At 39.3% G+C, this 8,648-nt stretch overlaps 1 pseudogene; it reads right to left on the bottom strand.

Annotated features, from left to right (window-relative positions):
- Positions 1-1,405: 1,405 nt before the first annotated feature.
- Positions 1,406-3,580, bottom strand: LOC149211046 (coatomer subunit alpha-1-like; annotated as a pseudogene).
- Between the last annotated feature and the right edge of the window lie 5,068 nt (positions 3,581-8,648).

Genomic DNA, 8,648 nt, shown 5'->3' with positions numbered 1-8,648 from the left:
GATCTGGAAAAGCGACCTACTCCCCTTATCAGTATCAGTTCTTTGTTTCTTGAAACCCTCTGCTTCCCATGGTAATCTCTCCTTCTGCTGCTGCAGCAATCTCTTCCTCTAATATCAGCTACAGAAGACGACTTACTATGAAATGCTATAATTTTACTACTAGTGTTCGGGATTTAAAAAAGGTTTGGTGCACCTAGTTTGGTAATAAAAACATGTGTAGAAAGTAGTGCTTTTTGTTTATGCGCCAAGTTTGGTCCCTTGGATCCTAATATAACATGCAATGAGTTTCAAATGACCTTGCCTCCAAAGAAAAAGGAAGACCAAAGAGTCCTAGATGTTGAAGCCCTAAAGGCCTTATAATTTGTTCCTGAGATGAAGCAGTGTTTGGCTGCGAGGTTTAGTTTGAGATTAGGAATGAGGCCACATGGTGTAAGTTTCCTAGGCAGCGTGAATATAATATACCCCACTACTAAATTTTCAGCATATAGACAGGTAAATATACAAATAATGCAAATCTAAATTGTGTCATAGCTTTCCTTCCTGCTGTGAGTCAATTGCATTAAAAGATGCCTTGGTTTCAGCAAATAAATGACACCTTTTCAAGTGCATGTAGCACAAACAGCTGGCTATAGAATTTCCAAGCCTTTCTAGTGTAAAAGTGATGTTATGTTCTGAACTTAGGATACCCATGTAAACAAAGATAGAAACCCAAATCTAAAGCCCTATGGCCAACATACAAGTATAGACATGAATACTGTTATGTAGATGCAAACCAATTCTTTTAAGCATTTTGTAAAATAGTTTTCATTCAAACACATAACAACTTCAGAGTTATAAATTTTGAGTCATAATTAAGAGAGGATTGTTATTTCCAGGCAGAAAAATTCACAAATGTTTACTTTGCATCTATAGTCATCATCAAAAGAATAAACCAACTTTGTTGTGCATGTACAAAAAAATTCATTCAGAAAATTCATAGAAATTTAAGTCTCTTGTCCAGCCAATTAGGGCCAGTCTGTACTGGTTAGGTACCAGTCTAGTTAGCAGGTTGGTTCAATACCATGCCCAGTCCAACGGGGCGATTTGACCAGTTCTGGTTCTAACAGGACCTACATATGAAAAAGCATTCAAACAATTGCATTGATTTCTGGTGTTGAATAATAAGACCCTAGTGCCTGTTTCTACTCAGGAAAACCACTAGAACACTTGCATGATAAAGATAGGATAAACACCCAGGGGGTTCTATAAAAAATTCTCGAGACCTAAAGCTAAATTACTGGCACTTTTCATCGTCTGAGACTGAGAAAGGGAAGCAAAAACACAGACTGAAATTTCAAATTGTAAACAATGAAAAAACATGGAAAGTTTTACTTCTACTATCACTTCAGTGATCAATAAACAACCTCCTCCAGTCTCTTAAGAAGACCCTCAAGTCTGTCCAAGACTTGTTAGTGATTGTCCTGCCATATCTCTCAACGTGGCTCTCAAAGGTAGAGAGTGCAATATTGATATGGAAATATGCATGGGTAATGAAATTTCTTGAAATAAAGATGCACATTTAGCACCCAGAAACATCGGAACCCACAATGGAAAGCTCACATATAGGGCAGATATTTCCTTGTATGACTGGAACAAAGCATGTTGTACAATATGGATAGGACACATCCTTCTGATTGACCATGGTATATAGGTGTAAAAGTTGCTACACCACCAACAAAAGGATTTCTGAAGTCAAAATCATAATTCAATTTTTTGGCATCCTACAGTTGCCTTTTGCATGCCTGCAGAACTTGTTGTACCTTTGTTGAATGGTTGCAGGGGTTCACTTTCCAATAGTCATCAAGCAAAGTTAGCTGTTGTACTAAAGCTCCATCCCTTATAACAAACACCCATGGTATTCAGCAAAGCCAACCTCAAATGGAATTTTTGAAGGTTGCTATGACTAAAATAAACTGCAAGCTCTTTCTGTTGAACAGTATCATCCTTAACTTCCTTTCTCTTGAACTGCATCTAAAGACCCAGAACACAACCGCAAGCTCACATATAGCACATAGATTTCCCTTTATGATTGGAATAAAGTGTGGTGTACAATGTGGACAGGACACATACTTCTGACCACGGAATAGAGGTGTAAAAGTTGCTCCAAAAAAAACAAAAGGATTTCTAAAGTCATAATTCAGTGTTTTTAACATCCTGCAATTACCTCCCACATGCCTGCAGAACTTGCTGGGCCTTTGTTGCATGGTTTGCAGCGAGCTCATTTGCCAGCAGTTATCAAGCCAAGTTAGTGGCCCTGTAGAGTTCTGTGCATGGGGGGCGACAGCATGAACTTGCTACAGCAAGGCGGCTGAGGACTAAAGGAGTAGGCCAAGGCTTTGAAGTCTGCTACAGGAGGACTGAGGAAGCAGACCATGGCCTACAGGATGTAGCTGAAGAACTGCAAGATGGGTAGATTGCTGATTGAGTGTACAGAGGGCATGCCAGGAGGGCTGCCAAGTCACTAGGAGCAGTCCAAAGTGTCCAAGGAGTTGGTTGTTGGAGCTGCTAAAGGAACAACAGCTATTGCATGTTGGGACTTCAGTTTATAGTTTATACAGAGCTAACAGCTGTAAGTATTGTCTCGTATTTGGCATTTTGTGCAGGGATTGTAAAGGGCCATTATCCCTAGTGAATAGAAAAGAAATTATCACTGGTGTTTTATTTCCAACTGGAATGATGATATGGTGAAGACCTTGTTGTTGTAGCTAAATGTACTGAAAAACCAAGCTTTTATGTTTTGGAAAACTTGAATTTCCCTAGCAAACACCTATGGTGTTTAGCAAAGCCAACCTCAAATGGACTTTTTGAATGTTACAATGAGTAGAATAGGCTGCAAGCTCTTGTTGTTCGACAGTATGATCCTTAACTTCCTCTTGACCCCCATTTGAAGACCCAGAACACATTCTTTAGCAATTCCAATCAATTTCTTCACCTTCTCAACCTCCTAAAAGAAATCTACATCAATAACTGGAATTGCGTGCAAGATTGTAAGAAATAACCTTAATGCTTCACTAAACTTCCCATCTGCTGTGGCTTTGTAAGCTAACTTCCCATCTGTTGTGGCTTTGTAAGCTAGTCTAAGTTTCTCATCTAATAGAAAAAGCTTAAATTCCAAAGCTCATGGACCTCTAACATTTGAGCTAGCAATCTCACTCTAGCCTCCCTCTATTGCTAAGAAGACCACAGTGCAGAAACAAATGTAGGGAGGTATGTATGGCTGCCCATGTAAAGATCCAAAAACAAAGGTTTTAACTTTTAATGGAGTGAAATTCTTAATACCAAGTTGTTGACTTGAGAGCTGCATCGCCATATTAATGTTACTAGCAGCTGCATCCTCACCTGCAAGAAAAGATTTTCTGTATCCATATTTGAATTACTGGCATACGTGGTGATGGCGTAACTAATGACATTATGAGTTGTACCTGCAACATTTGCAGCTTAGACATCTGTAGGGAGGTTCAAAGCTTCTACATCCCATCCTACCTCATCGTCATTGTCTCCTCTCACTTCTCTATCATCGACCACTACAACCTCGCCATTTTGTTTTTCAACTCCAAAAGTGTCAAGGTCTTAACCCCTGTTGGCTGCAGCTCCTTCATTCTCTTCTTCATGGACTGCACCCCCTGCATTATCCAACCCACCAGAAGTGTCAAGGTCTTAACCCCTATTGGCTGCAGCTCCTTCATCCTCTTCTTCATGGACTGCAACCCCTGCATTACGCGACCCACCCTCAAAAAGGCCTTTGGTAACCCTCAATAACAGCCATTCACGATTGTGACAAATTGATGGAGGCACAATAAGTGATGATTTCTTTCCAGATGGCAGAGTGGGCAGATTGCCACCTAACAATTAAGTACAAGCATATCAACAATCTCTGTAAGCCCATGAACTGTTGCACTCACATATGGGCATTGTGAAACTGACCCATAACATCAATTTATATTTATGCAATCCCCAACATCTTCAAAAACTTATCAACATTGTCCATGACAAGATACAAAATGAAAGCCTTTCAAAATTCTTTAATCTTTGGTAAGCATATTCAACAATGGCAGCATTTCCTTACCAAAGGGCCTCAGTTCCCAGTGTATACCAGCGACCTTAACATCTCTCTATTTTGCAGAAGCAACATCAATTTGAATAGTTTCACCCTACACTGCTAAGTTAGATCATGCCTTCTCATCTTTGAAAAAGTGAAGTGCCGCCTCTGGGAAGCCCTTCAGATGCAGCTAAGCAATCACTGCCTATCCACAAATCAGTTCCTAATCATGCTCATAACATTGTCATACTTCCTTTTTATCAGTGCCAGCTTGAATATATACTCATGCATCAATCTGTATGACACAGTTATTTCCAACTCATTCATGCGACTGACAGAATTCTCAGACACCTTCATTATACATACTTGAACATCAAGTGTTCCAATAAGGCCACCGTTTCTGTTTGGAAGACAACAAAGCACAATTGTCACCCCGAGCACCACTCTTAAGTTTTAACACAAATAATCTTATGCAGAGAACAATGTACAAGCTCCTTGCTTCCAATGATGATTGCATGCTTGCTCAGCAAGGCTACATTTTCCATGTCATCTGACTAAATGTATTTAACAAATGGAATATGGAGGTCCCCAGGTACAATCCTCTGTTGCAAACCAAGGTTGCTGTCTTTTCTTCCTGCATTGTGTCACTCTTCTGTCCCAACACTATCTTCTGGCCCAAGAAGAAGGTTTTATGTTCCTGCACAGAAAATTGTATCCACAGTTACTGGACAACTAGACTTCTTGATCACCTTATTTCTGCGATTTTTATCACTTGGTTATGACTCATGTCAGTGACTACCGATTGATTGCAAGCAAAAAAGGCAGCAGGTCCTCCAAGTCGCTGTCTTTTCTTCTTGCATTGCGTCACTTCTCCCAAGTCCCAACACTATCCTCTGGCCCAGGAATAAGTTCATATCACCCACCATCAACATCCAAACGTATTAGGACAACATTCTCCATGGGGCTAAACAACAATGATCATCATCCTTGATCCAATTCATGGATCCAGCCCTTCTTATCTGTATAAGTTGAGAGTATTTTTGAGTTGCAAATTGATGAGCAAACAAAAAATGTTCATTGTTGCAGTATAGGGTGCCCTCATAAACAACAAAAGCAGATCTTTCTCTTTCTAACTTGAAAACAATCATCCCACGGTCATGCCCAGCAGCAAGAAGATTCATATCAAGATGTGCTACAAGGATCCAGAAGCAATCATGGTCTCTACGAAATGTTTGGACACCTCTACAATACTTGGATACATCTCAAACTCAGATACTTTTATCTTCTAAATGTTAACAAAAATGTCGTGGCGTGGATGGAACATCACATGAGACATATAGTTCACATGCCCTCTTAAAAGTTAAAATATCCAACTTCCCAAGCTTGGTACCTGAGAATAAAAAACATACTAACTTTTCACAAGTGAATTATCTACAAATTTTTCACGTGCCCTCCTAAAGTATTCAACTTCCCAGGCCTTGATCTCTGAGAACAAAACTAACTTTTCACAAATGAATTATCTACAAACTTTTCACATGCCCTCTTAAATTATCCAGCTTGCCAGGCCTTGGTATTCGAGAACAAAACAAACTAACTTTTCAAAAATGAATTACATGCAAACTGAGATGCTACTCAAGAAAGCGGAGTAACAGGCAAACAGAAAAGAAACAAAAGATATATTAAACCAATAAAAAAAAAAGAAGAAGAAGAAGAAAGAAAAAAAAAAAAAAGTTAATACATCTCTAATGAAATAGATATAGCTTCACCAAGCAATTGAATCTGCATGCCATTCAATCTGCTTGGTGACCATCTGCTCCTGACACAATCAATGGCAAGCTGGGATGAAAAGCAGCAGCCCAGTTCACTCCACGGTCATGACATTCCAAAACATATTTGACAATAGCATCACCCTCTCCAAAAATATCTGTGTTCATTTGTGTTAACCTTAATATCATTAGCAGACGGTTTTCCTCCTCGGAGCACAAATATCCCATACACAATCAGTCTGATCCAAGGGGCTTCAAATGACCAAATCTTCCTTATGATGAAAAGAAACACACATTACACAAAAAAATGTTGCCAGTAAGGTCAGATACAAGTTCAAGATTACCAGTTCCATATCATTATTGTTTATTCGTCATTGGCACTGACAATCTAAGGATACTCATTGTGGAACTTAACTCTCTGGATATAGGCAGCGGTGCATATTGTAGTTCCATATATTGATCTTAAAGACATTCCCTGTAACATTAACAAGTAAATTGGAGTTATAACAACTTTTCATAATTGTATTTTTGACTGTTATGTCAGATGACTTGCAGTTAATATCATTTACAATCGAAGGCACTACTCTTTAGATGTCATAAATATACACATACAATGTCTACATAAGAAGCTACATGGCTGGGAAGCTTCGCTAAACCTACCAATTCTAAAATAACTTTGTTCCTTGGATGGGAGAGGGTGGGATTTTTTCTTGCAGCTCTCCTTTGGCTAAGTGGTTGCACTATGAGAGGCATTTCTAAGTCTGCCAAAATCACCAAGGACTTATCATCTGGCCCAATCTCCGCCCATTCAGAAGGTTTTAAACTAGGTATCAGAGTTTGATTACCTTGCGACCTTTTTCCTTGCGTGTAATTTCTCACCCCACCCTCCATCCAGTAGCAAGACTGAGATATTCTCATAGCTCCAAACAAAAATTGACTCTATTCCTAATAGCTCATGAAGAAGAGCTCCAAACAACAATTGACTCACAAACAGGGAAAGATAACATTCTCTTCCCAGCCACCCAAGCTAGACCCAATTGACACCACTACAAAACTTGCCACTAGACATGTGTAATTTCCAGACATTTTACAATACATAGCAAGTAAAGGTAATCTCCTAGTTGATCCATGAAATTTTTTTCAAAATACATGAGGGACTCACACAACGCCAATGTGTTCAAGACCCTCTCCATGTCACCAAGGTGTTAGACACCCACCATTCCAGGATATAAAAATGTATCCATTGAAACACATATCAATTGTCCAATTCATGGAACTACTGAAAAATGAACCTTGGTGATCAGTTTCAAAGCGCTTCTCAATCTCTGAAATACATAAAAAAAGAGGTTCACATGGACCACAAAACATGCAATAAATATCCAAGCCAGTTGGCTTACCTATAGACACAAACACGGCTGAGCCTTGTGAAAATGTACTCCTCTAACCGACCCATCATGCTCATCAAATCTATCAATGTTCCCACCTGATAATGCCATTGTTAGTGTCAGTGTTTGCAGTCTTCCACCAGTGATCAAATATGCTCTTATAAAGTGGTCTTGGGGTGTCGAAATCAAATTTTTGTCATTTCAGTGAGTCTTCAAGTAAAATTTAGTCACTAGGTATTAGGTCTAGGATTGTTTTCACTCCTTCCAAAGTTTTCCAAGTACTGGTCCATGTCATCATTCGGCCAAGTGTGCCATCATTCAAAGAGTTGTCATCATTATTTCAGGTTCTAATGGGTCATTTTACACCTTGTTTGTGCTTCAGTTGTGCTTAAGGCTCATTTCCCTCTCCTAGGGTTTTGAAGGTAATTTTTTTTGGATGGTCAAATCATCAAAAAAACTTGTATCCTGATGTTAATACACCTTCCCCTATCCTTAATATACCTTCTTAAACACTTCCCATCACTTATATCCCTCAAATTCATCATTTTCCCACAAACCCTAGCCTATTGCTACAATTTAACACTTTTCTAGGTTAGACCTGTGTTTTGCCCTGTTAGATCCCTTCCCCTCACTTAATCTTTGAAATTCTACTTTCCCCTGCTTCCTAACATCCCTCCCCACTTCCCAAAATTTTCTCAAGAAATTAGAAGCCCCTCAACCCCTTCATTTCCCTTCATTTCTACAAATGCCCTGTTCCACACATCGGGATAGGTTGTATTCAAATGATGTTTCTGAGCAAGAAAAAATGAATTTGAAAAAAGTGAGAGAGGTTTTCTCCCATAATAGACTTGAGAAAAAAAACCTCATTCAGTTTTTACACAGGTCTCATGGTTTGGGAGAAATGTCCAAAACATCATTTGCTTCGGGAGAGTTGTTGCATTTCTGGAGTGACTTTGGGAAAATCAAGATTGCTCCTAGCTAGATTGACCAAATGACTTGCTTGATGAGTCAAATAATAATTAGACACAGAGATATTTCCATTGAGCTATCATGAGCTCAATTTGGAGTTGAGGAAGACCTCCAAAAGTTGATTGGGCGTGGCATAGGTCGTTGCACTTGTCGAGTCTTGGGAGATTGGGATTTTGACAGGGAAAATGAGCTCCAAATTGAAAAATTAAAAATTTTCTGGAAAGTAGACTCGACAAGCTTTCCAACGACCTATCCCACGCCCAATTTGGACATCGGGAAGGCACTCAAAAGTTGATTTGAAGTCGGCGTTGCGCGTTTGTCCAAGAGAGGCACTGCGCACTTGACAGGCAGCCCAATTTTTCACTGTTTCTTTGGTTTTTCGCTTTTCACCTATGGGATTTTAATCTTTTCACTAATGTAATGTAAAATCATGATGTAATTAAAGTGTAT

The sequence above is a fragment of the Pinus tabuliformis genome, chromosome 1_2, assembly GCF_031772625.1.
Source record: "Pinus tabuliformis cultivar Carrire ecotype Pingquan chromosome 1_2, CPIR1, whole genome shotgun sequence".
In the NCBI taxonomy this organism is placed as follows: Eukaryota; Viridiplantae; Streptophyta; class Pinopsida; order Pinales; family Pinaceae; genus Pinus; species Pinus tabuliformis.
This window is presented reverse-complemented; position numbering and strand designations above follow the sequence as displayed.